The sequence below is a fragment of the Mastigoproctus giganteus genome, chromosome 2 (assembly GCF_048544385.1).
Source record: "Mastigoproctus giganteus isolate SK-2022 chromosome 2, ASM4854438v1, whole genome shotgun sequence".
Classification (NCBI taxonomy): domain Eukaryota; kingdom Metazoa; phylum Arthropoda; class Arachnida; order Uropygi; family Thelyphonidae; genus Mastigoproctus; species Mastigoproctus giganteus.
The window spans coordinates 243772070-243798252 of record NC_143576.1 but is presented as its reverse complement, the minus strand read 5'-3'; the positions used below and the strand labels follow the sequence as shown (position 1 = coordinate 243798252).

Genomic DNA, 26183 nt, shown 5'->3' with positions numbered 1-26183 from the left:
GTATACTAAACATCTATGCAGAAAAATAGTGGGACGGTAATTCAGAATGTCTTAATGGGGGATTTTAACTTTCCAGATGTTGACTGGAATTTGTGGGTTGGTCACTCACAAACTATCAAGGCTTTTGTAGGCTTTTTTGAATGACTATTTTCTACAGAAGCATGTTAAAGGCAACAAGAGGAAGCAGTATTTTTGATCTGGTTATCAGCAGTGATTCTACATGAATATGCAGGAAAAGACCCACTAGGTGGCATTAATCAGTGTACTAATGTAGAATTTAATGAAAGACATAACTACCATCGAGGATAAAGAGAAAGCTTTTGCTTTCATAAGGGTGATTACAGTGGTCTCAGACAGTTTTTAAATTCTACGCATTAGGACAAACTGATAACAGCAAATTTTAAGTGAGAGACGTTCAGGGAAGTAATCATAGAAGCTACTAGGCTTTTCATACCAACGATGAAACACTATTCAAGGCTTCGACCTAAATGGATGTCAGATGGACTATTGAGACAAGTGGCAGAGAAGAAAAGTGCATGGGATACATATAAATTATCAGGCGATTCAGAAGCCGATGGTAGATATAAATTAGTCCGTAGTCAAATCGTAAAGGAGGTTAGACAAACTAAGACAGATTACAAGAAGTCTCTGGCAAAGAAAAGCAACAGAGAATTATGCTTATGTTAACAGTATAAGGAAGGGGTGAATCACATTGGGCCACTTGATGTCAGTTTAACTGTTGTTGAACCCTACTCGGGTAGATGATAAATTGAATATCCTGAAAGAGGCCTCTGAGGTCGGGAAAACTCATGTCTAAAAAATATATAAATTCATACACAGACCATTGAATAAAATTTAAAATTTAATATGACTACAATCTTTACACAAAAATATTTACAATAAACTATTGCGGAATGCTAAAAACTGTAATAAAAGATCATTTACAATAAAATTTGCTAAAATATAAAACATTAAAAGCGCTAAAAACCTGAAGCTTTCGGGAGCGTCAGCTCCCTTCTTCAACAGTGATATGACTTCCTGCAACATCTCCTTAAGTAGCAGGCTCACGGTACCTCCACACGTGGTATTTCTCCACGTGGTTCAATCGGCACATGGTCAGAACTGGAAGCGGAAATGTCTCGGGAATGTGGCAAAGAAAATCGTTCATCCGACCTTAATATAATTGTTTCAAAGATAGGATTAATACGTATACCTCTATCTCTATTCATGGTATTCCTACTGGATGAACTAATCCGTAAACCCTCGAGCCATTTATGCTCCCAGTATCCATGTGCACGATCCAAAATAATAGCGTCCTCCGGGGAGATTTGATGCTGCTTCTCCCAAAAATGTTCGGCCACAGCAGACTTGTTGTATTCAGCCGTTCTTATGGCATTTAAATGTTCCCCCAGACGATCCCCTGAGCCGTCGTTTTGTTTCCCCCACATAACACTCCCCACAATCCGGGCATTCTATTCTATAAACCACTCCACTACTAAGATCTTTTGGTATGCGGTCTTTGACCTGAGACACAGCTGTACACAGCCTCCGCCCAGGAAGCTGTACACAGCGTTTCCCATAACCCCGTAAAATTCTTGCCAGATGTTCAGTAAGGCCCAGATAGTAGGTGATGTATGCGGTGGCTACCGGAACGATCTTCTCCGTGTTCAACCAGGATTGTGATTGAACGGGCCATTTATAAGTTTCCTGAGCCTTTAGCTTATGAAATCCGGGTGAAGTCAGCTGCAGTGTTGAGTCAGGTGAGGAAGGCACTCCCGAATCTCAGCCTTAGTCAAAAGAGAGCTCTAGAGGAATTGAGAAGAGACGAAGGAATAGTTGTTTTACCAGCAGAAAAAGGGAGATCAACGGTGGTCCTGAATACAGAAGATTATAATAAGAAGGCATTGGATCTTCTGCAAGATAATAACACTTATAAGGTGATCCAGAGGAACCCGTTGGTGGGACTGGAATGGCGAGTCAATAAACTGGTACAATCCTGGTTGAACACGGAGAAAATTTCCAAGGAGACTTACTGGTCATTACACACTACAGGTAGTCAACTCCCCTCGATTCTACGGACTGCCAAAAATTCATAAGGCAGAAGTGCCCTTTAGACCTATAGTTTCATTTATAGGGAGTCCTTCCTATGTGCTATCAGGGTACTTGGCTAAATTAATTGCACCCATAGCGGGGCAGTCCGAATATGTTGTTAAAGACAGTAGAGAGTTTGTGAATTTTGTGGGGAATTTGACTATAAATGATGATGAGAGCATGATCTCTTTTGACGTTATATCTTTATTTACATGTATTCCTATTAGTCATGCAGTATATTGTGTAAAAATGGCATTGACCAGGGATGCCTCCCTTGGTAACAGATCACTTCTCGGTGTGAAAGACATTTGCACCGGGGTAGAATTATGTCTAGCTAGTACTACCATGTTGTTTCAAGGAACTATGTATAAGCAGGTTCGCGGTACTGCCATGGGTTCACCCATTAGTGCCGCCGTGGCCAATTTGGCCATGGAGGAGTTGGAAAGTAGGGTTTTTAGTGGGTGTTCGTTTCCTATTAGGAATTGGAGAAGATATGTTGATGGCCGACCGGGCTAGCCGAGTGGGTAAAGTACCTGCCCGGCAACCCAAAGGTCGCGGGTTCGATTCCCGCCTCGGGCTTGGATCAAAGTACAGCAAAAACCTTGGGAGGTGCAATATGGCCACAGAAGCCGATGCGCCAACTACCAAATCAAAAAAAAAAAAAAAAAATATGTTGATGATACCTTTGCCCTGGTCCAGAAGGGGAGGGAGGATGATGCCGTTTGCTGGCTTAATAGCTTCTCCCAATTTATACAATTCACCTCAGAGGTGGAAACGGGTGGTACCCTGTCATTTTTGGATGTATTGATCTCCAGGGTGGGTTTTAGACTTAAGACGTCAGTTTTTAAAAAACCCATGTGTAGAGGTCAATACACCCATTTCAATTCAGCACAAGCTGGACAATACAAGAATAGTGTAGCAAAAGCTTTATTTGACAGAGTAAGATCACACTGTACCACTTCTGAGGATAAAGAAAAAGAAATTAATCGTGTCACGGCAGAACTTAGAAAGTGCGGATACCCCCAGAGGATCCTGGATAGATATAGTAGAGGAGTGTCCGAACGTAGGGAGTCGTTCGTTCCAGTAGCCACCGCATACATCCCCCTACTATCCGGGCCTTACTGAACATCTGGCAAGAATTTTACGGGGTTATGGGACACGCTGTGTACAGCTTCCTGGGCGGAGGCTGTGCACAGCTGTGTCTCAGGTCAAAGACCGAATACCAAAAGATCTTAGTAGTGGAGTGGTTTATAGAATAGAATGCCTGGATTGTGGGGAGTGTTATGTGGGGGAAACAAAACGACGGCTCAGGGATCGTCTGGGGGAACATTTAAGTGCCATAAGAACCGCTGAATACAACAAGTCTGCTGTGGCCGAACATTTTTGGGAGAAGCAGCATCATATCTCCCCGGAGGATGCTATTATTTTGGATCGTGCACATGGATACTGGGAGCGTAAATGGCTCGAGGGTTTACGGATTAGTTCATCCAGTAGGAATACCATGAATAGAGATAGAGGTATACGTATTAATCCTATCTTTGAAACAATTATATTAAGGTCGGATGAACGATTTTCTTTGCCACGTTCCCGAGACATTTTCGCTTCCAGTTCTGACCATGTGCCGATTGAACCACGTGGAGAAATACCACGTGTGGAGGTACCGTGAGCCTGCTACTTAAGGAGATGTTGCAGGAAGTCATATCACTGTTGAAGAAGGGAGCTGACGCTCCCGAAAGCTTCAGGTTTTTAGCGCTTTTAATGTTTTATATTTTAGCAAATTTTATTGTAAATGATCTTTTATTACAGTTTTTAGCATTCCGCAATAGTTTATTGTAAATATTTTTGTGTAAAGATTGTAGTCATATTAAATTTAAAATTTTATTCGATGGTTGGTGTATGAATTTATATATTTTTTAGAGATAAATTGAATAGGTATTTTACATTCATACAGGAGGAATTCTTTAGGGGAAGTGATTCCAGAAGTTTATCAACCTCCAGTGGGGAGAGCTAAATGACACTGTGATAACTGAGAGGAAAGTGGAAGAGGAATTATTGAGGCTGAACATTAAAAAAAAAAAAAAAAAAGGTGTCTGGTGTGGATGGGATCTAGCCAATCATATTTAGAGAGGCAGCAAATGAGGTAAGCAAGTCTTTAGCCGTAATTATGAGAGCATCCTTGGATTCAGAGAAGGTTCCTGTGGGCTGGAGATGTGTGTGCATGTATCCACAATTCACAAAGAGGAATCAAAAGGTGACATTAATTACAGACCTGTGAGCTTAACTTCCATTGCAAGATAAAATAATGAAGTCACTGGTTAAAGGAGTACTGCAGGACCATTTAGACAGGAATGCAATTACACTGCTGTCACAGCATGGATTTAAGGGGTGATCATGTTTGACAAATCTGACTGGGTACTATGATGTAGTAACAAAGGAACTGGATGGAAAAAAAATAATTTTGATATATTTTGGATTTCAGGAAAGTTTTTAATACTGTTGCACATAAAAAAAATGCTATATAAACTGGAACAATATGGCATTAAGGGCAAATTGCTGCTATAGATAAAGGGATGGTTAAGTGAAAGAAAACATAGTCGTTACCAATTGGCACTGCTGCTTTTGGACTAATGTTATCGGTGGAATCGCTCAAGATTCAGTGTTTGGCTCGTTGTTTTCAATATTTATTAATAATATTGATGAAAGTATATCAGACTTTATGTCAAAGTTTGCTGTGATACAAAGGTTAGCAGGGTGGCTAACAACAGTAATCAGGGTGAGCTATTGCAACAAGATCTAGAAAAATTGGGTGGATGGGCTGAGAAATGGTAGTTGAAGTTTAACATTGACAAATGCAAAGTACTGATATGGGTAGCAGTAATCCCAGAGTAACTTATCAATTGTATGGTACTACACTCGGGGTAGTTGGAGAATGAAAAAAACCTGGGGTAATTGTGCAGTCAGATATGAAGTTTTCTGAGCAATGCACATAGGCTGCCAGGGCAGGTCATGGGGTGTTGTCAATGATATACAGGAATTTTGTTAGCAGGGAAAAGGAAGCAATTGTCCCTCTGTATAAAGCAATGCCTTGAGTACTGCGTGCAGGTCTGGAGACCTCATTTTAGGAAGGATGTAGATTTGCTTCAACGTGTACAGAGAAGGGCAACAAGATTGGTGAGGGGAATGAAGGGATCCTCTTACCAGGAGAGGCTTAAGTTCTGCAAATTGCAGCAGCTGGAGACTAGGCACCTGCGAGGTGATGTAATTGAGGTGTATAAGGCCTTGAATGGGTTGAGCACGCTGAATTCTGATGGGATTCTTCCACTTGTTCAGATTACGAACCTAAGGGGCATAAATTGAAATTGAGGAAAGACAGCTGTAGAATAGATGTGCGGAAATTTGCCTTTAGCCAGCGGGCGGTTAATTGCTGGAACAAACTTCCATCTGTCGTTGTGGAAGTTGATGGTTGAATAAATTCAAAGAACTACACAAATTCTTGCAGGGTATGGATGGGTGAAGTGTGTGTGTGTATGTGGTTTTTTTTTTTTTCTTTTTTTGGCTGATGCTATATACCATTTCTTGTATCATTTGTCACTACTACTACATTCCTATACACAACTGCTGTATTTCAGAGATGAAGCAGATAATAATTTGATCATTATTAGTGACATATGTGATACTTACCTATAAGATATATGTAACACGCATGCACGTCATTTAGTGGTATTAATCAAGCTAAAAGGCAACTTATTTTGCATTTTCTAAAAAAAAAAAAGAAAGAAAATCCCAACAACTCTGAATTCATCAAAATTTGGCAACTGATCAAAGACAACTATCTAATTTAACCTTGAACTCTATAAGACTCAATCAGAGTTACTTTTTGAGGCAAATTGTTCAAATGATTAATAGTATTTTGTCCAAAGGTGAACTATGAGATCTTATCTTCTGTTTCTTTCCAAAAATTTTATATAATTAAAAAAAACTTTACATTATAAAATATAAAAATTTTATACATAGTGCAGCAATTGAAAAATGAGACTGATGTTATGAGACGAGTGCTGGTGCTGCCATCTACTCAAAGTAAATGTGAAATGAAAGAGTGATTGTTCCTCCAGTGCTGTAGTCAAGGTCAGTAGAAATTGTTGCCCTTCAGAATGTGGTGTGAGCTGAAATGCACTTCTCTCGGGCGCCTGTGTTGTGCAGGGACAAGGAACAAAGAGCAAACATCATGTTTTGTGTTTGACTGGGCAACAGTGCCATGGAAATGTTTCAAATGATGAAGCAAGTGTATGGAGACATTTGTCTGTCTTATGCATGTGTGTTCGAGTGGCATAAACATTTCACCCATGGAAGAGAATCACTGGAAGACAATGAATATCCAGGCTCAGCAAAAACTGATCGAACATCAGAGTTGATGGAAAGGTGCAGGAAATCATTACCAATGACTGATGTGCAACACTGAACAATTTCAGAAGATTTGTGCATTAATAAGGAATTGCCATTTGACAAATAATAACCCGGGATTGAACAAAATGAAGGTCTGTGCACGGCTTGTTCTACATTTGTTAGCCGACAGTCAGCAATAGGCCTGAGTTCAACACTGCAGAGAACTCATTGAGGCCACTGAAAGAAAACCCAATTTCCTGAATTAAATTGTTACTGGTGACTAAACAAGGTGTTTTCAGTACGACCTCACAACAAAGTGCAGAGTGGAAGTCAGCTAACTCTCCCAAAGTCAAAAAAGTTCATCAAGAAAGGTGAAAATTCAAAGCCATGCTCGTCACTTTATATGATAGCAAGGGAATTGAGCACAAAGAGTCGTGCCCAATGGCTAAAGTGTTACTGCTGCCTACTGTCTGGGTGTTTTGAAACGTTTGTTGCAGAGAATCCATTGTGTATGACCTCAGTATGGAGAAGATAGCAATTGGTTTCTCTTGCACGACAACATACCAGGCCATAAGGCTTTCATTGTTCAGAAGTTTTTGGCTAGTAGAAAAGCCAGTGTACTGTCACACTCACCATATTCACCAGACTTACTCCCATGTGACTTTTTTTTTTTGTTTTGAAGCCCAAGATACCACTGAAAAGCTGTTATTTTCATGATGTGTTATTTTCATCAATCAAACAGTTGTGATGAAAACATTGAACAGTATACCAGTCACAGCCTTCCACCAGCTGTTCCATTTGCTTTGTGATGATTGCATGCAGTGTGTGATCACGGGAAGAAGTTACTTTGAATAAATCAAAGTTAGTTTATTCATGCATAGGATCATTATATTTTTCTAACATGTCTCATTTTTCAGTTGCTGCATTGTGTGTATTTTATGTCTCTGCATCTTAGTTTCACTTTCCAATGTCAAAATACCTCTATCATTCATTCTGCTGATTGCTTTAAGGGCCTTAAACACCTATATTAAGTCTCTCTGCAGAAGTGTCTGATCTCTAGTCTTTGCAGTCCACATCTAAGACATTCACCTTAGCACTGCTAGTGAATCCAGTTGCCCTTCTTTGTACCTTCTCTACAAAATCTATGCCCCTTTTTAAGTGAAGCCTCCAAACTTGAATATAATATTCAAATTGTAGTCTCACCATCATTTTATAGAGGAATAAAAATATTCTTCTTCCTACTATCAAAAGTCCTATTGATTATATTTCATGGAACGTAGTTTTAAAAATTTCACACACCCATTAAAATTTTTTTAATGGGTGTGTGGGATTATTGATTTTTTTTTTTTTTCTCTCAAAAGAGAGATAGATGACAGAAAAATGTCTGGGATAAAGATTTTTGAGATATACTGACAATATTTTTAATATGGTTTGAGAAATATCCAAGTTTAAAACTGTCTAGAGCAGTGGCTTTTAAACTAATTCTGCTGAGCCCTGTTTTCCAAAAAGGGATCTCAGAGGATCTGTAATTATTCTGTTAATTTTTTATCATTGATTTTTTACTTAATTTGTACATGTATATTGCTATTTTTAATTTATAATATAGAAGATTTAGATTGTAAAAGGGTTCTGTGACCATAAGAATTTTGGTAGTTTGAAGTTTGATCATTGATAGTACACCATGAGGCTTTTTGTCTGCCTGGCTACACTACAAGGAAAACTTTCTATTGCTTTTATCATAATTCCTAAATCTTTTGCATCCTGAACCACCTTTAATTCCATTCCATGTCCCCTAGCCTATAAGTCACCCAATGATTTCTTTTCCCCAAATGCATTTAACAAGATTATACTTCATTTGCCATCTTTCAGATGATATCTGTAAATGATCTGAGTCATTCTAAGCAGCCTGGTTCCAATTATTTACCATCCTACTGACCTTTAAATCATGAGCAAACTTTGACAGAAAAGTATATCGTCAGTGCTATTGATGATAATGAACAGTTGTACAGACTTATTACACAAAAAAAAAAATTGTATGAACATAAGAAGAAATGCTCTGTAATCTTGAGTAGTTGATGTGCTTATATCGTATAGTATTTGTATGAGAAATTCATACAAATACTATACTGAGAAATTCACACTAGTTTGGCATCTTGTGAACTTTTTGAACATAATTCATTGCATGTATTGAGTATAAAAATATTAATACTTTTTTTCAAACTAGTACTGTTTTTAGTTAATTTATCAGTATAAGATAGATACATAAGATAATCAGTGTAGGAGTAACATTATTGGTTTGGACAAAGAATGTCATGGATTCAGCCAGTCATGCTTATTATTAGAATGGATTAGTCTGCTAAATATGATATTAAATGCAGATTTATATTTATATAAAAAAAAAGAATCATTATTTACACCAATGGTGTAACAAAATAATTTTTAATTTTTGGATGAATGGGTAACTTTATTTATCATATAACTTTATTTATTTTTAAGCATATTCAGCAGTAAGTAGCTCATGGTTTGTGGTGGCTCTATGCAGCAGGAGACTCCACATAGCTGAAGGCTATCTGTCCTCTCAAGTAAGTGGTCTTTTCTTTATAAAATATTTCCCATTAGCATTAGCAGAGGCATATGATGCCAGAAAGCCAGCTTATATAGCATCAGCAAAAAAAAAAAAAAAACCCTTCCTATTTCACCCATCCATTCATTCCAAAAGTTTATCTAGTTCAGCCTTGAATTTATTTAACTTGTCAACTTCTACAACGACAAATGGAAATTTGTTCCAGCAATCAACCACTGACTGGCTAAAGGCAAATTTCCACACATCTATTCTACAACTGTCCTTCCTCAATTTGAATTTATGCCTCCTCAGGTGTGGAATCTGAGCAAGAGGAAGAATCCCATCAGCGTTGAGCTTGCTCAAACCATTCAAGGCCTTATACACCTCACTCAGATCACCTCACAGGTGCCTTGTCTCCAGACTGCAATTTGCAGTACTTAAGCCGTTCTTGGTAACAGCAACCCTTTGTTCCACTCACTACTCATTGCCCTTCTCTGTACTCTTTCCAGCAGCTCTACATCAGGGCTACTAATCTACGTACTGAAACTATGAGATCCTGATGAAGGTAGAAAAGTAGCTTTTCGGAAACAGATTCAAAATATCTGAATGGGGGTTTTAAGTTCTCTCTAGAATTTATAACTATAATTCACATGCTGGTGAACCAGGAGCTTTTAATACCTCCATAAACTACAAGTCCATATCATCAGTAGCAAATAAAATTAATCCACATATGAGTCAGGCATCATTACTGCATACAGGAAATATATGTATGTAGTAGCTCTAGATAAATCGCCAAAATAGGAAGCAGTATTCTTTATTTTTGTACTCATCAGTAAAATTGAGATAAACTCTCAGCTGATCAGCTTCTGAACATCTTCTGAAATGCTTATCTTTCAGATCGGCTTTTCACAGTTTGTGCAGTTTTTACTTCTACCTATGTTAATTAATTAGTTGTAATTCTCTGTGATAGATTAAGCTCCTGTACTAGTATACAGTCTGTGTCACTTGCCACACAATTGAATAGTTTGAATTCAGTTCCAATTAGTAACATAAATTATTGAGGCTTGCATTTCGTTTATTAGTTGATATTATTATTACAGAAGTTAAACGATGCAGAAGCCAGGTTTTTGCTTTCTCAGATAAAAAGTGGGGGGGGGGCGACTTTTTTATAGAACCTGCATCCACACTTCCCATTACCAGAAGGTACCAATTTACCTAATTCTTAAATTTAACCGGATTGTCATTCTTCTCACCCATCCAGGAAATCAGATTATTCCAGTTTTCAACACACACTGACCAAATGCGAAACTTCCAAGGTCCAGTTTTTATATATGTTCCCTAGTTTTAGTGTCACATTTCAATGTGAAAATTTGACTGCACTGTTATTAATTTTCCTTTTGCCCATACGTGTCTTGCATATTTAAGTCAAATTCTGCAAGATATTGTGGCACCTCCGTAGCCAGGTGGGCAGGAGCAGCAGTGCGTAGCACGTGCTTCTTGATTAAAGCGGGGTTCGAGTCCATGCCCACCAAATACGGAGGATGCGGAAAGGTCAGGGAATGACCACCGCATATCCCTGGAGCAATATGGCCTTAGTTGCTAATGCTCCTAAAAACCAAATAACAAACAAACAACAACAAGCAATATATATTGCAGAATTTGACTTACATATGCAAGACACTTTTTGGAGAACAGAAATTCTGCTCTCCATAAAACTCTCCATCTTTCTTTGGTTATGTGATGAACTCGAGATCTGAACAGAGTATTTCAAATGTGGTCTCACAAATGAAAGTTTGTTCCAACAGTCAACCACCTGCTGGCTGAAAGCAAACTTCTGCATCCCTATCCTGTAACCATCTTTCCTCTATTTGAATTTGTCTCCTCATGTGTAGTCTCAGCAAGAAGAATGATGCCATTAACAGTTGAACTTACTTAAGCTATTCAAGGCCTTGAACATCTTAATCAGATGTCCTTGCAGATGCCTAGTCTCCAGATGCTGCAGTTTGCAGAACTGAAGCCTTTCTTGGTAAGAGTACCCTTTTGTTGCCTTTACCACTGTCATTGCCCTTTTCTCTGCACCTATTCCAACAGATCTTCATCCCTCCTAAGACGGGGCCTCCATGCCTGTACACATTACTTAAGGTGCAGCATAACCATTGCCTTGTACAAAGCGATAATTACCTCCTTATCCCTTTTAGTAAAGTTCCTCTATATTATTGACAAAACCCCATGAACTGCTCCTGGTAGCCTGTCTGCACTGTTCAGAGAACTTCATATCTGACTGCACAATTACCCACAAATATTTCATTTTCCACTATCACAAGTATAATACCACACAGTTGGTATGTTAATTTGGGATAGTTTTTCTAGATCTTGTTGCAGTTGCTTACCTTGATTACTCTCATTAACCACTTGGCTAATCTTTCTATCATCTGCAAACCTATACATTAAGCCTGATATACCTTCATCAATATCATTAATAAATATCAAAAACAACAATGGGCCAAGTAAATCTATGGTACTCCACTAATAACATTAGTTCACCAAGAGCAGTGTCCATTGATAACCATTCTCCGTCTTCTCCCACTCAACCATCCCTTTATCCATAGTAGCAATTTGCTTCTAGTGCCACATTGCTCCAATTTGCGCAGCAGTCTTCCATGTGTAGCAGTATCAAAAGCCTTTCTAAGACCTAAATATATGATATCAAAATTATTCTTTGCATCCAGTTCCTTTGTGACCACATCATAGTATCCAATAAAATTGGTCAGACAAGACCAATTCCCCTTTACAAACCCATGCTGTGTCTGAACTATAACTGAAGTCTTGTCTAGATGATCCTGCAGTGCTTCTTTAAATAGTGCCTCCATTAATTTTCCTGGAACCGAAGTTAAACTCACAGGTCTATAATTACTTGTGTCAGCTTTTGATTCTCCTTTGTGGATTGGGTCACATTTCCATATCTCCTCTCCATGGGTACCTCCCTTTAGTCTAAGGAAGCTCTCATAATTATGGCTAAGGGTTTGCCTCCTTTAATATAACTGGATAGATTTCATCCACCCCAGGTGTCTTTCTTATGTTTATCTTCAATAATTTCTCCTCCACTTTACTCTCAGTTATTACAAGATTATCTAGCTTACTGCCAGAGTTTAATACTCCTCTGGCATTCTCCTCCCTGAATAACTCCTCATGTGTGAATGTAGATGCAAAATATTCATTTAGTTTGTTAGCTGCCTGAGCAGGATCATCAACAGTTGAACCATTGATATCAAGTGGACCAATCTGATCCATCTCCTTTCTTCTGGAGTTTACATAAGTAAAGAACTCTGTTGTTTTTCTTTGCATCTTTTGCTAAAGATTTCTTGTAATCTGCCTTTGCTGCCTAACTTCCTTTGTGACTTGGTTACAGACCAGCTTATATCTATCATAGGCTTCTGGGTCACCTGTTAATTTATATGTATCTTATGCATTTTTCTTCTCTGCCACATGTCTAATTAGTTCATCTGACATCCATTTAGGCCTAAATCTTGAAAAATATTTCTTAGTTGGTAAGAAAAGTCCAGTAGCTTCCAAGATTAATTCTTTGAATGCTTCCCATTTTGAATTTGCTGTTGGTAATATCATCAGTTATTCTCACTGTATAGAATTTAAATCCTGTCTCAGACTGCCGTAGTCAACTTTACTAAAGCAAAAACCTTTCCCTTTACCCCTGATGGTAGTTACCTCTTTGAGTAAATCCCACTTCAGCACACTGTGATCACTGCCACCTAGTAGTTCCTTTATCTGCAGATTCTTAATGCATGAAGAATCACTATTGATAATCAGATCAAGAGTATTATTACTCCCTCTAGTTGCCTTCTGAACATGCTGCTGTAGAAAACAATCATCCAATAAATGCACAAAAGCTTTGCTAGTGTGTGAGTGATCAACCCACAAATTCCAGTCAATATCTGGGAAATTAAAATCCCCCATTATAAGACACTCTGATTGACTGGCCCACTATATTTCTCTGTACAGTTGTTTTTTATACTCATCAGAGTCATTAGGCATATAACACACTCCTACTCTCAATTTTGCTTTCCCAGTGCTTATGTTACACTAAACTGAGTCGACACTGCACCGTCCAGCCATGTTGACTGGCTGTACTTCCTTGGATTTTGTGTGTTTTTTAACCCATAGCATAACCCCTCCTCCCTTCCAACCTGTCTATCCTTTCTGTTTACATTGTACTCCCCAAATACAGGGTGGCCACTGAAAGACTGAATGATATAAAACAAAAATAGCTTTTACAAACACGTTTTTTTAATTTTTTATTATTTTATTTGGAAATATAATTAATGGATTTTTTTTAGTATTATGTGTGAAAAACAACATCCCTCAAATGACCACCATTTTCCTGCTCACAAATACAATCTCTTTCCACAGCATTTTCCATGACTGTACGGAAGGTTTCAGGTCGTAAGCGTCGGATTTCAGCTCGAATGTTCTCCTTAAGTTCTTGAATTGTTTGAGGTTTATTTACGTAAACCTGTTCTTTCAAGTAGGCCCACAAAAAAAAGTCTGGAGCCGTCAAATCAGCCTTCCATGTGCAACCATATCAAAAGCTTTCCTGAAATCCAAATTATTTTTTGCATTCAGTTTCTTTGTGACCACATTGTAGTATCCAATAAAATTGGTCAGACAAGACTTCCCATTAACAAACCCATGCTACGTCTGAACTATTACTGCAGTCTTGTCTAGGTAATCCTGCATCACTTCTTTAACCAATGGCTCCATTATTTTCCCCAGAACAGAAGTTAAACTAACAAGTCTATAATTATTTGTGTCACCCTTTTGAATCCCCTTTGTGAATTGGGGATACATTTGCACATCTCCAGTGTATGGGGGACCTCATCTGAATCTAAGGATGCTCTCATAAATATGGCTAAGGGTTTGCTTCCTTACCTCACTGCCTGCTTCTATGTCACTATATAGATTCCATCTGCCCCAGGTGCCTTTTTTATGTTTAACTTCAACAATTTCTCCTCCACTTTGCTCTCCGTTATTACAAAATCATTTAGCTCCCTGTTACAATTTACTAAACTTCTGTCCTCTCCTTCCTTACAGAATATATCATGTGTGAATGTAGATGCAAAATAGTTATTCAATTTGTCAGCTATCTGAGCAGGATCATCAATAGTCTTTCATCTCTTATGTCTGAGTGACACCATGTCTCCGATATCCCTACAGTGTCTGCACATGATGACTTAATCAGTAGCTCAAATTCATCAAATTTATTTATGATGCTCCTACCATTAGTATACATGGAAGTATACATGCACCTGTTCTTACTTTTCATTACCGTAATATATTCCATACATTCAGGCCCTGCTGTGACCCACATCAGGGCTTGAAATCTCTGACACCTTGTTTTCAAGGCTTCTGCATGTGAATCAGCACAATAATCTCTTTCACCTCTGCATGCAGCCCTAGTTAATCTATGTCCATGCCCCCAACCCCCACAAGCTATGAGTTTTCCAATTTGCTATCACTGCCTCGATACCATCAGCTAATATTCTTGCACTACTTCTATTTACGTGTATTCCATCCCTATAGAAACAGTTTCTCCTATTAATGTACTTGTTCTCCCTTCATGCAAATATATAGCAAATCATTGACAAGGACACTGTATGCTTTCTTGGACATCTTATACTGAAAGCCTCCCCCCACCAATTTACACTTGTTTAGCTCTACATCCTTTCCATCCCAGTGTATTGGTTATTTTCACATTGTTATTTACCAAATATTGAAATCATTTCGATGCAGCCCAGCCCAACTTGCAGTGTTAATTACCCACCTGATCTTTGTATCATTTGCATATTTCAACATCATAGCCCTTATTAGAATCCTATATCGGGTCAGTTACGTACAGTTCAGCTGCAATGCTGGTCATGTCTCAGGTAATTTTTTGGTTTACAGGTTGGGTGTCGTTCCAGTTTGTACGAATAATACGCTGCCATATGACTCTGAATGACCAGAATTAAAAGGTTCTACAGAAAGAAAAAGGACAATTTATTTTATTTTTTTTGTTTATTGGCTTCTGTGGCCATAATGCACCTCCCAAAGTCTGCATTTTACTATGATCCAAGCCAGAGGCGGGATTCGAACCTGCAACCTTTGGGTTGCCAGGCAGGCACTTTACCCACCTGGCTAGCCTGGTCATCGACAATTTATTTGATGTGGAAGATTCAAACAGTGAAAATGCTGAACTTTCACTTGAAGAAATTCAAAATTATATCACAATGAAGTTTCCAATACCAGTTTCTGACGAAGATTTTCAATTGTTGATGTGCTGGGATAAAAGATTATTTTTTTTTTCCAAATTTTGCAGCTGCGGCTGACTTCATTCTTGTCATTCCTGCTAGCAGTTTATCCAGTGAAAGAGATTTTTCGGCAGCTGGATTTCTAATCTGAAAAAGAAAAATACAGTTGAACCTAGAGGTTGTCGATATTGTTCACTTTCTGCATAGTAGAAAAGTGTAAAATTGTTAATAATGTTATGAATATATTTTCATTATATTTTTTCTGTTTAGCTTTTTTTTAATTGTTTTTATATATAATAAAAATATTAATATTATTGATGATTGATTTTTGCTTGATGTGTAAAAAAAATTTCTTTTTTTTTTTTTTTTTTTTTTATAAATACATACTTTTTGTTTTGTGAATCAGATTCAGGTGGTCTACTACGCTGGACCAGCACAGAACTGTACCCTTTATTCTCTAATTGATATCATTCCAGAAAATCAAGTGCAGGAGTGGCTGTTCAACACTGTATGCTTATAATCCTGGCTCACTCTGTTCATTTTAACAGTACTCTGTTCTTTAGCTGTCCTTCAGTCCATCTTAGGAGCTTGCCTGTAATCCTAATAGAGCTTATAAAAAAATCTTCCTTTGTGGGTCCTTCTCAAATACCTTTGCTAAAGCTTATGACACATGCCCACTCTTAGTAGGTAAAATCAGTTTTGTAGGGTAGAATACACTTGAAGAGAAGTGTTGGGGGGTTATTTCTGTTGATGTCATTGAGAACCATTAAAGGTTTTTTGGAGTAAACGAAGTTAGGCATTTTATTCCTGGCACAGATTCAAATTATTGCTTACATGTATTTCAAGGGTTCTTTCCTAAGTTCTTTAAGACAGTTTTTTTTTTAAATTCTGACCCTAAAAATGAGCATTATTAGAGCTTATAATACTTTGAGGCATTGAAGGCTGAGAAGGTTGATATAGATGAACAGTGCACTGTTGAGTCAGTTTGGTATGACATAAGCACTGCAAAAGCAAAAATAAGAGTAGGAGTGTGTTATAGGCCTAATGACACGAAATGAGTACAATGAACAATTGTACAGAGAAATAGTGGGCTAGTAAATCAGAATACCTTATAATGGGGGATTTTAACTTCCCAGATATTGACTGGAACTTGTGGGTTGGTCACTCACACACTAGTCAGACTTTTGTGGATTTATTGGATGATTGTTTTCTGCAGCAGCATGATCGAGGGGCAACCAGAGAGAGTAATACTCTTGATCTGGTTATCAGCAGTGATCATTCGTGCATTAAGAATTTGCAGATAAAGGAACTACTAGGTGGCAATGATCACAGTGTACTGATGTGGGATTTACTTAAAGATGTAATTACCATCAGGGGTAAAGGAAAGGGTTTTTGTGTCCATAAAGGTGAGTACAGTGGTCTCAGAAAGTTTTTAAATTCTGTACAGTGGGATCAACTGATGATGTTACCACAGTAAATTCTATGTGGGAAGCATTTAAGGAATTAATCGTGGATGCTACTAAAAGTTTCATACCTATTGAGAAATATTGTTCAAGTTTTAGGCCTAAATGGTTATCAAACGAAAAAATCAGACTCGTGACAGAGAAGAAAAATGCATGGGATTGCATATAAATTATCAAGCGACTCAGAAGCCTATGGCAGATATAAGCTAGTCTGTAATCAGGTCACAAAGGAGGTTGGGCAGGCGAAGGCAGATTACGAGAAATCTTTGGCAAAAGATGCTAAGAAAAACAGGAAGGATTTCTTTACTTATATAAACTCTAAAAGGAAGGGGATGAATATGATTGGTCCACTTGATATCGATGGTTCGACTATTGATGATCCTGCTCAAATAGCAAACAAACTGAATGAGTATTTTGCATCTACATTCACACATGAAGAGTTATTAAGGTTTGAAAATGGCAGAAAGTTATCAAATTGTAGCAGGGTGCTTAATGATTTAGTAATAACTGAGAACAAAGTGGAGGAGAAATTGTTGAAGTTAAACATAAGAAAGGCAATTGTTGAAGTTAAACTTAAGAAAGGTGGATGGGTTCTATCCAGTTATATTAAAAGAGGCAGCAAAGGAAGTAAGCAAACTCTTAGCCATAATTATGAGAGCATCCTTGGACTCAGGGGAGGTCCCCATGGACTGGAGATGTGCAAATGTATCCCTAATTCACAAAAGGGGATTGAAGGGTGACACGAGTAATTACAGACCAGTTAGTTTAACTTCCGTTCCGGGTAAAATAATGGAGTTACTGGATAAAGATGCATTGCAGGATCATCTAGACAAGACTGCAGCAATAATTCAGACACAGCATGGGTTTGTTAAGGGAAAGTCTTGTCTGACAAATTTGATAGGATATTATGATGTGGTTACAAAGGAACTGGATGCAAAAAATAATTTTGATATCATATATTTGGATTTCAGGAAAGCTTTTGACACTGTTGCGCATGGAAGACTATTGTACAAATTGGAGTGGAATGGTATTAAGGGTAAGTTGCTACAATGGATAAAAGGATGGTTGAGTGGGAGAAGATAGAGGGTGGTAATCAATGGGTGCTGCTCTTTGTGAACTAATGTTATTGGTGGAGTCCCACAGGGTTCAGTGTTGGGTCCGCTGTTGTTTTGTATATTTATCAATGATATTTATGAAGGTACATCAGGCTTAGTGTCGAAGTTTGCAGATGATACAAAGGTTGGCAGGGTTGTTAATGACAGTAATGGCAGTGTGCTACTGCAACAGGATCTAGATAATTTGGGCAGATGGGCTAAGAAGTGGCAACTGAAGTTTAACCTTGACAAATGCAAAGTACTGCACATGGGTAGAAGTAACCCCAGAGAAACATACCAACTCTGTGGTACTACACTTAAGGTGGTAGAAAATGAAAAAGACCTGGGAGTAATTGTGCAGTCAGATATGAAGTTTTGTGAGTAATGCAGACAGGCTGCTAGGGCAAGTCATGGGGTTTTGTCAATGATATATAGGAATTTTGCTAGCAGGGAAAAGGAGGTGATTGTCCCTCTGTATAAGGCAATGGTCAGGTCATGCCTTGAGTACTGCGTATAGGTCTGGAGGCCTCACTTTAGGAAGGATGTAGATTTTCTTGAACGTGTACAGAGAAAGGCAACAAGATTGGTGAGGAGAATGAAAGGATCCTCTTACCAAGAGAGGCTTAAGCCTCTGCAAATTGCAGTGGCTGGAGACTAGGCATCTGAGGTGTATAAGGCCTTCAATGGGTTGAGCACGCTGAATTCTGATAGGATCCTTCCCCTTGTTCAGATTATGAACCTAAGGGGGCATAAATTCAAATTAAGAAAAGACAGATGTAGAATAGATGTGCGGAAATTTGCCTTTAGCCAGCGTGTGGTTAATTGCTGGAACAAACTTCCATCTGTCGTTGTGGAAGTTGATAGGTTAAATAAATTTAAGGAGGAACTAGAGAGGCAATTGGAGGGAATGGTGTGATTTTTTTTTTTTTTTTTTTTGGCTGATGCTGCATAAGCTCATACACTTTCTTTCTTGCATCACATGCCACTACTACTACTAAGACAGATGATACTTGAAATAGGACTCAAATTTCTGTAGCTTTGATTTTCAGGATATACATGCAAAGCAAGACGATTCCAAGGAATGAAAGGGAATAAATAAAGATGACGAAAAGTTTGTTCTGTGAGTGTGTTATCATACAGTGAAGTGCAGTTGACTAATTGAGGAACACATTTGCAGAGTCAACAAGCATTTGAATTCAGTACTGGTTAAGGAATCAACATAGATACTAATGTCTCTAACCCTAATGTCTCTGATAACCCTTCCTTGGGTTATTGGAGACATTAGCAACAAATGGTGCAAGAAAGCAAGCTTATACAGCACCAGCCAAAAAAAAAAAAAAACCCACAACATCTCTCATTTCACCCACTCATCCCCTTAAATAGTTTGTCAACCTCTCTTTGAATTTATTTAAGCTCTCAAGTTCCACAACAACAGATGGAAGCTTCTTCCAGCAACTAACAACCTGATTGCTAAAGGCAAACTTGCACACATCTGTTCTGCAACTGTCCTTCCTCAATTTGAATTTGTGCTCCCACATGTGTGTTGTTTGAGCAAGATGAATAATCCCATCAGTATTTAGCTTGCTCAGTCAAATTCAAAGCCTTAAACACATCAATCAGATCACTTTGCAAGTGCCTGTTCTCCAGACACTGCAATTTGCAGAATTCTCGGTAAGAGCACCCCTTTGTTCCCCCTCACCAATCTCTTTCTCTTCTCCATACTTGTTCCAGCAGATACACATCCTCCTAAAATGAGGCCTCAAGATCGGTATTCATTTCCTAAGATGTAGCCTGGTTCATGCCTTTTACAATGGGATAATCACCTCCTTGTCAGTTCTAGCAAAATTCTTTAATATCATTCACAAAACCCCATGAGCTTCCTGGCAGGATGTCTGCATTGCTGAGAGAACTTCATATCTGACTATATAATTACTCGGCGCCTCCGTAGCCAGGTGGGCAGAAGCAGCAGTGCTTAGCACACGCTTCTTGACTTGACCGGGGTTCGAGCCTGTCACCACCAAATACGGAGGATGCAGAAAGGTCAGGGAATGACCACCGCATATCCCAGAGCAATATGGCCTTAGTTGCTAATGCTCCTAAAAACCAAATAACAAACAAACAAACGAAGCATCATCCTTGCAATACGATCTGATAAGCTCGGATAGTAGGGAATATAAACTGTGGTGACTGGAATGGATGGTGTTGTTTCATGATTAGACTGCACGTCTCGACTATATTTATCAATGACCCTCTGGGGGTAACCGCATTTTATAAGGTCCGTCCTAACTTGCTCAATTTCTTTCTCTCTTTCTCCTCAGAGGCACTACAATGTGTCCTAACCCTACCCAAAAGTGCCCTGGCAATGCAATTTTTATGCTGCGCAGTCCGCGCTGACCTGTAATGGGTGTACTGGCTCCTACACATTGGTTTCCTAAAGATAGTAGTTCTAAGCCTGGAGCCTTCTCTGTACACCATTACATCCAGGAATGGGAGGGTACCATTCACTTCTACCTCTGAGGTAAACTGTATAAAAGGAGAGAAACCATTGAGAAAACTAACAACATCTTCCTCTCTCCCCTTCTGTACCATATTGAACATGTCATCCATGTATCTTTTCCACCTACGCATAGGGAACTCCAAGTTTGCAAAAATCCTATTCTCTAATTCTTCCATTGCTAGGTTTGTGACAATAGCGCTAATCGGAGAAGCCATAGCTGTGCTGTGAACCTGCTTGTACATTACTCCTTGGTATACTAAGGTGGTACTAGAGAGGCATAACTGTACGCCACACCATATATCCTCCAAATTTAAATGAGATCTAGCATTTAAGGTATCATCTTTCTGCAGGGCTAACTTTACACATTCCACCCCATGTACTATGGGGATACAAGTAAATAATGATACTACATCTAACGACATCATTACCTCATTCTCTTCTACATTTTGGTTCTTTACAAAGCTCACAAATTCCACACTATCTTTGATAACAAACACAGATCATCCCACTATAGGGAAAATCAGCTGCGCCAGAAAATTTTATAGTGGGACGATCTGTGTTTGTTATCAAAGATAGTGTGGAATTTGTGAGCTTTGTAAAGAACCAAAATGTAGAAGAGAATGAAGTAATGATGTCTCCTTACTAACGTTATGTCTCCTCTCCTGTCTCCTCATTTTTTTGTAATTTTATAATTTTGAAATTTTTTTAAATTGCACGCTTTTGTAATTTTTCCTGCGCAGGAGAAAAAAAAAATTGAACAAATACAATAAATAATTCAATTTACATGTTTGTCAAACATTTCTTTTTTGATTCAATCAATTCAGTAAGCACAGTTGCAAGTGCTGAACAAGCATGGTGGAAATTCTGACTTACGTAAAACTTATGTAGTGTTCTGCAGAATGCAACCTTTATGTAAGTCTGGGAGTTCTTGTAATTGGATAGATCCCATCCACCCCAAGTGCCTTTGTTATGTTTAACTTCAACAGTTTCTCTTCCACTTTCATTTCAGTTATTACAAAATCGTTTAGCTTCCTGTTATAGTTTGATAAACATTTATCATCGCCTTTTCTAAAGGATTCCTCATGTGTGAATGCAGATGCAAAATATTCAGTTTATCAACAACATGAGCGGGATCATCAAGTCAAAAAATCGATATTGAGTGTATCAATTTCATTCATCCCTTTCCTTCTACTGTTTACATAAGTAAAGAAGTCCTTGTTTTTTTTCCTTTGCATTCTTTGCCAAAGATGTCTTGTAATCTGCCTTCACATTAGCCTCCTTTGACTTGATTACAGACTACTTTATATCTACCACTGGTTTCCTTGTTGCCCAATAATTTATATGCATCCCATGCATTTTTCTTTTCTGCCATGAATTTCATCAGTTCATCTGACGTCCATTTAGGCCTATACCCTGAAGTGTATTTCTTAGTTGGCATTAAAAGCTTAGAAGCATCTATGATTAATTTTTAGCATTAGCATTAGTATTTAGGATTAGTATAGGCATATGATGCAAGAAAGCAAGTTTATGCAGCATCAGCAAAAAAATAAAAAAAAAACCACTTCCATTTCTCCCATTCGTTCGTTCGAAATACCTGTCTTTCTGAGCTTTAAATTTGTTTAGGCCATCAACTTCCACAACAAGGGATGGAAGTCTGTTCCACTATCCAACTACCCGCTGGCTAAAGGCAAATTTCTGCACATCTATCCTACATCTGTCTTTCCTTAATCTGAATTTATACCCTCTCAGGTGATTATTCTGAGCAAGAGGAAGAATCCCATTGGCATTGAGCATGCTCAAACTATTCAAGCCTTTATACACTTCTATCAGATCACCTCGCCAGTGCCTAGTCTCCAGACACTGTAATTTGCAAAACTCAAGCCTTTCTTCGTAAGATCAACCCTTCATTCCCCTCACAAATCTTGTTGCCCTTCCCTGCACATGCTCAAGCAAATCTACATCCTTCCTAAAATGAGGTCTCCAGACCTGTATGCAGTACTCAAGGCATGGCCTGACCATTGCCTTATACAGAGGGACAATCACCTCCTTTTCCCTGCTAGCAAACTTCCTATATATCATTGACAAAACCCCATGACCTGCCCTGGCAGCCTGTCTGCATCACTCAGAAAACTTCATATCTGACTGCACAATTACTCCCAGTTCTTTTTCATTTTCTACCACATTAAGTTTAGTACCACACAGTTGGTACGTTTCTCTGGGGTTACTTCTACCCATACACAGTACTTTGCATTTGTCAAGGTTAAACTTCAGTTGCCACTTCTTAGCCCATCTGCCCAAATTATCTAGATCCTGTTGCAGTAGCACACTGCCATTACTGTCATTAACAACCGTGCCAACCTTTGTATCATCTGCAAACTTCAACATTAATCCTGATATACCTTCATCAATATCATTGATAAATATACAAAACAGTGGACCCAACACCGAACCCTGTGGGACTCCACTTAGTCCACAAAGAGCAGCACCCATTGGTTACCACCCTCTCTCTTCTCCCACTTAACCATCCTTTTATCCATTGTAGCAACTTACCCTTAATACCATTCTGCTCCAATTTGTACAATAGTCTTCCATGCACAACAGTGTCAAAAGCTTTCCTGAAATCCAAATATATGATATCAAAATTATTTTTTGCATCCAGTTCCTTTGTAACCACATCATAATATCCTATCAAATTTGTCAGACAAGACTTTCCCTTAACAAACCCATGCTGTGTCTGAATTATTGCTGCCGTCTTGTCTAGATGATCTTGTAATGCATCTTTAACCAGTGACTCCATTATTTTACCTGGAACAGAAGTTAAACTAACTGGTCTGTAATTACTCATGTCACCCTTTGATCCCCCTTTGTGAATTGGGGATACATTTGCACATCTCCAGTCTGTGGGATACTCTCCTGAGTCCAAGGATGCTCTCATAATTATGGCTAAGGGTTTGCTTGGTTGCTTTGCCGCCTCCTTTAATATAACTGGATCGATCCCATCCATCCCAGGTGCTTTTCTTATGGTTAACTTCAACAATTTCTCCTCCACTTTGCTCTCAGTTATTACAAAATCATTAAGTATCCTGCTACAATTTGATAACCTTCTGCCATTTTCAAACCTTAATAATTCCTCATGTGTGAATGTAGATGCAAACTACTCATTCAGTTTGTTTGCTATCTGATCAGGAACATCAACAGTCGAACCATCGATGTCAAGTGGACCAATCACACTCATCCCCTTCCTTTTAGAGTTTATATAAGTAAAAAAATCCTTGCTGTTTTTCTTAGCATCCTTTGCCAAGGATTTCTCGTAATCTGCCTTTGCCTGCCTAACCTCCTTTGTGACCTGATTACAGACTAGCTTATATCTGCCATAGGCTTCAGAGTTTCTTGATAATTTATATGTATCCCATGCATTTTTCTTCTCTGTTACGAGTCTCATTAGTTCATTTGATAACCATTTAGGCCTAAACCTTGAACAGTATTTCGTAATAGGTATGAAACTTTTAGTAGCATCCACGATTAATTCCTTGAATGCTTCCCACATAGAATTTACTGTTGGTAACATCGTCAGTTGATCCCACTGTACAGAATTTAAAAACTTTCTGAGACCACTGTACTCACCTTTATGGACACAAAAACCCTTTCCTTTACCCCTGATGGTAATTACATCTTTAAGTAAATCCCACATCAGTACACTGTGATCATTGCCACCTAGTAGTTCCTTTATCTGCAAATTCTTAATACACGAATGATCACTGCTGATAACCAGATCAAGAGTATTACTCTCTCTGGTTGCCCCTCGATCATGCTGCTGCAGAAAACAATCATCCAATAAATCCACAAAAGTCTGACTAGTGTGTGAGTGACCAACCCACAAGTTCCAGTCAATATCTGGGAAGTTAAAATCCCCCATTATAAGACATTCCGATTTACTAGCCCACTCTATTTCTCTGTATAATTGTTCCTTATACTCATTCGAGTCATTAGGCCTATTACACACTCCTACTCTTAATTTTTCGTTCGTAGTGCTTGTGTCACACCAAACTGACTCAACAGTGCACTGTTCATCTGTATCAACTGGGTGCACTTCTTTTGATTTTGTTTTTCTTAATTAACAGCATAACACCTCCTCCCTTTCTATCCTTTCTGTACACATTGTACTGCCCAAATTCCAGTTCTGCAGTCCTTATATCTGTGTGACACCATGTCTCTGCTATCCCAACAATATCCACCATTGATGTCTTGACCAACAGTTGAAATTCATCAAATTTATTTACTATACTTCTTGCATTTGTATACATGCTCCTATTCCTATTCACCCTGAAACCCCCAACATCCCTCGCTCCAGGTCGCTACCTATTCTAATAGAAGTTGTGCAAGAATCACCTTCACCTCTGCCTGCGGCTACTGTTAAACTATTAGTCTTTGTATCCCGCTAGCAGTTTTCCGACCCACCTAACACTGCCTCGATAGCATCAGCAAATATTCTTGAACCCTTTCTATTTAAGTGTATCCGATCCCTGTAAAAGCAGTCTCTCCTGTTAACAAGTACAGACCAGGCTGAAAAAAATTCTATCCCTTGAGCCTTGCACAGTCTTTCCAGGGCAGAATTGATTGATAAGGCTCTCATGATATACTCCCTTCTATCGTGTCTGGGCAGAATTGCGGTCACTTTCAAATTCAACCCCAATTCCTGGCTTTTTTTTCAACAGTGACCTGTACTTGTTAAGTAATTCTGCTGGTCTCCTACTCTTAATATCATTAGTTCCAACGTGTACAACTATATCACCTTTTGTGCCCTTAAAAGATGATATCCGCTCTACAACGTCATCAACCTTTGCCCCTGGCAGACATACCCTGGTCCTGTTCCACCTATCCTTTTTACAAAGCATGTTCCCCATTTCCCTGACAATAGAGTCACCAACAACTACTAGTTCCTGTGGGACCATCGCATTCTGCCTTGGGGGTTGCCGCTGTGTTGCGTGATGACCAAGTGCAAGCTCTGGCATTGATGTGGGCAGCTGAGAGCTTGATGGGCCCCTCAGTTTAGATCCTTCGAGGGCATCCACCCTGTCCTTCAAGCTCTCATATAGGCCCATAACAACGCTGAGTTGTCGCCTGATTTCCTTACACTCCTTACATCGCGCACACACAAAGACATCCCACATGGCAATATCATGTTCATTTCAGAGAGTTCGGCAAACATTTCACAAGAGCCACATTATTTTAGGCTGTGATGCGTTGGAGAATCGTCCCCCCCCCTCAGTTCTCCCCCGAGTCACAGCACTCCTGCCACTTTGTGCCTGTTGCTTTGCTGCTCTAGTTTGTATCAGCCTTTGATCCTCCTTTGTGAATTGGGGTCACATTTGCACATCTCCAGTCCATGGGTACCTTCCCCTGAGTCCAAAGAAGCTCTCATAATTATGCTAAGTGTTTGCTTACTTCCTTTGCTGCTTTCTTTAATATAACTGGATAGATCCAATCCACCCTGGGTGCCTTTTTTATGTTTATCCTCAACAATTTCTCCTCCACTTTCCTCTCAGTTATTACAAAATCATCTAGCTCACTGCCAGAGTTTACTTCACCTCTGGCATTCCTTGATCGCTTCCCATTTAGAATTTACTGATGTTGACATCATAAGTTGGTTCCACTGTATGGAATTTAAAATTTGTCTGAGACCACTAGTTTTATTAAAGCACCTTTATGAAATCAAAAACCCCTCCCTTTACCCTTGATAGTTGTTACATCTCTAAGTAAATCCCAAATCAATACACTGTGATCACTGCC

The 26183-nt window shown here is 38.8% G+C and overlaps 1 protein-coding gene across 2 annotated transcripts in view; it reads left to right on the top strand.

Moving 5' to 3' along the window:
- LOC150090333 (DNA-binding protein P3A2-like) overlaps window positions 1–26183 on the top strand; it is a 333226-nt gene that overhangs the window by 120986 nt on the left and 186057 nt on the right. For both annotated transcript variants that reach the window (XM_090389805.1, XM_090389803.1), the window contains exon 3: window positions 8971–9056. The gene's annotated coding sequence lies outside the window, so the exon portion shown is untranslated. The remainder of the gene's footprint in view (window positions 1–8970; window positions 9057–26183) is intronic.